Raw genomic sequence first — 3,006 nt, 5'->3', positions numbered from 1 at the left:
TGCTGAAAGGCAGGCAGTGCAGTTTAGGGCTCAGGTACATGACCTCCTCTTTTCCTGCTGGCTCCAGTGTGAAAACTGGAGGGCATCTGCCTGCAAAGGGCTGGGGTAGAAGAGATTTCTACCTGCAGAAGTTCTAGTGGGAGGGGTGGTTGTGGAAAGAAGTGAAGGTGTTGCAAGACTTCTGCTAAAGAGGAGGAGGAAATTTGTTGGCCCGGTGAGGGCTGAGATAACACAGGGGAGAGGGAGACTTCTGATGGCAAGTAATTCCTGCAGAACTTTCTCTCACAGAGGTGGCTTGCACATCTCCCAGGCAACTTCACTAAGCTGTGGAGACTTAAAAAAAACTATTGTGTGTCAAGACTGCCCTGGAGAAGCATCAAGTTTGGCTGTTGAGTGCGTGAGCAATTGTGCTTACAGCTTCCCAGGTTGGTCTGTTTGTCTGCAGAATCTGAGGAGGAGAGTGGAAAGGCGAGGCTTTAGGACATTTTGTTTGTCTTGGAGTTCAGTTAGCAGTTTAGGCATAAGTGTAACAACTCAAGATGTGTTGCCAGCTTGAAATGCTCCCCAGGGAACAGCTTGGGCAGCCGTAGGTCCTGATCTTCATTGTCTTCTGGGCAGAACACCTGCCTATCCTCGTTCTACCCTTGTGCACTCAGACATGCCAATTCTGAATGCGTCTGTATCAGAGAAGCAGATCTTGTCTCTGTTGCCAAAACATCACAAAAGGGACTGACTCGGGGACTAGGAACTGACTTGCTATAAGCAACAGACCAAGAAGGCAGGAGGTGGCATGTTTGTTGCAACAGATGTGTAAGTTCTTGACAACTCTGAGGAGTAGTTTTCAGTGATGCTTTCTAGCCGGCAAGGCCTGTGCTGGGCAAAGCAGTTTTCACTCCTAGAGTAGTTCCACAAGACCAAAGGTGGTGAGTTACCTTCTGTTACTTGCCTTAAAGTTGAGCGTATGGACTCAGCTGCCTGTGTGAGAGGTGCACATCGTAAACCCTTCGAGGAAGCAAAGCTTCAGAAGCCAAATGGGCACAGGAGAGTGGTTTTAGCATCTTCTGCTGTCCAGCTGCCCATTCAGTGAAAACAGAGCGTACCAATAACTTCAGCCGGCGGTTTTGGGCTGTTGGGGTGGAGTTGTGCGCTCTCAGTTTTTGAAGGTGTTTCTAAGCATAGTTTCTTGCAAAATTTCTTTGTTTTGATGCCCCTAAAATCTGACGTTTCCTTATCTTTGACAGAGAAATTCTCTGATTTATTGGTACAGTAGCTAATCTAGTGCATTTCAGGGGAAGGTATTATGAACCTTTTTTTTCTGTCTTAAGTTTTACATCAGGGCAGGATGTTCTGAAGTCCAAAGTGAGGAGGAAGATAGTGCAGATACTACAAGGCCTGCCAATCTGGTTCTTACTGTTCAGAAAAACAAAATAACTAGACTAAGAAGCTTACTGGTAATTAGTAGCTAATGTGTTTGTAACTATCATGTGCCTTAAAATTTTCATGGTAGGAGAATAAAAAAAATCAACAATGTGTTTTCTGTAATACTGCTCAACATTCTCTCTGTAGTTTAGACTGGTGGGATTTTGCATTGTATTTACACTGTACTATAAACTGAAACACTTAGAATGGTTTGATTTTACACGTATTGAGAGGACAAAAAAGGTGGATTATGCTTTTCATAGAACAAATGTTACCGTGACAGAATGTATTATTATTATAGGATCTTTCCATAATGCAGACAAGTAGAATGCTTGTTAGAAACCAGGTGTGTAGGATAACAATTTGGTGTGTTTTCAATAAACCATGCCTGGAAAGAATACGTGCGCCATTGGTTATCTTTTTGTCACATCAGGTATCTCTGTTCTTCAGCTTTGCAACAGCAGTTTTCTGTGGCAGGGGATTATTCCACCGCAGTGCAGGTCAGCACTTCGTGTTAGCAAAAGGTCAGTGGTAATTAGGGAAATTGGAATATCCTTTGAACTAGTAGAGCTGAGAATTTTTGATTCATTGCCATATGCTGGAGTTTTAACACAAAGTCCTGTAAGGACCCTGGACTGTAGATCATGGAGTTTTTTCCTTTTTAATATACAAGCATATTTCTGTGGGAAAGACATCTGCGTCACTGCTCAAAGGCCTGCACATTTGGGACCACAAGCCAAACTTGCTGATGGCTTTTCCATTTGGGAAGTTATTAACCTTTCCCACTTTAGTCATAAAATCCATGTAACTTTACAATGATTTCACATTTTTTAAATGTGTGCAAGTATTCTCATAAATATGTGTGTATATAAGAATAACAGAAAATAAGTTTATTTTAGTGATGTATGAGGTTTGGTTGATGTGAGAAATTGTTATTTTGGGGATGTGCCAAATAATTTACATTTGTTACTGTGTGGGGGAGAAAAATCCCAATACAGAAAAGTCAACCATGTATTTCAAGTAACAGCCAGTTACCGACAGATCTTAATTCTCCTGAGGACTGCCTCTCTCTGGCACGTTTGTCTGTGTTAAGATCAGTAAGGAGACTGATGCACCTAAACACATCATACTTACTGCCTTGCCTTCATGAACCATAACAAAACCCCATAGATCTTGACATAAGTGTTCTGCAAGGTCTTACAGATAGAGCAGAGGTCAGGTTTTCTGCGAGTGACAGGTTGATGAATCATTGCCAGTAGCAGTTTGCCGTATGTTAATGCCTGATTGTACCATTCACAGCACTGTGAGGTTCCATTTTCTTGCGAATGTCTGCGAACAGCATTTGGAAGGTCATCTTCAGCTTGCCATCCCTCCTTATTTCAGATGTCCTGAATGCATCCCCTGGAGTTTTGTAAAATCATCTCCAGATTCTCTTATTGCAGCTGGAGGATCTCATTTCACAAGTGCTGTGGTAAGATGTGTGCTCCTGGGCTTTAGCATCTTCCTCCTAGGTTATCACCAGTGTTCTGCTGCAATGAGGAATCTGATTTTTTCTTTGTGGCTGCACTAATATGGCAATGAATAGCA

Source organism: Antrostomus carolinensis, unplaced genomic scaffold, assembly GCF_000700745.2.
Source record: "Antrostomus carolinensis isolate BGI_N321 unplaced genomic scaffold, ASM70074v2 scaffold23732, whole genome shotgun sequence".
NCBI lineage: Eukaryota > Metazoa > Chordata > Aves > Caprimulgiformes > Caprimulgidae > Antrostomus > Antrostomus carolinensis.
The sequence above is the reverse complement of the archived record's forward strand: the minus strand, read 5'-3'. Positions refer to the sequence as shown.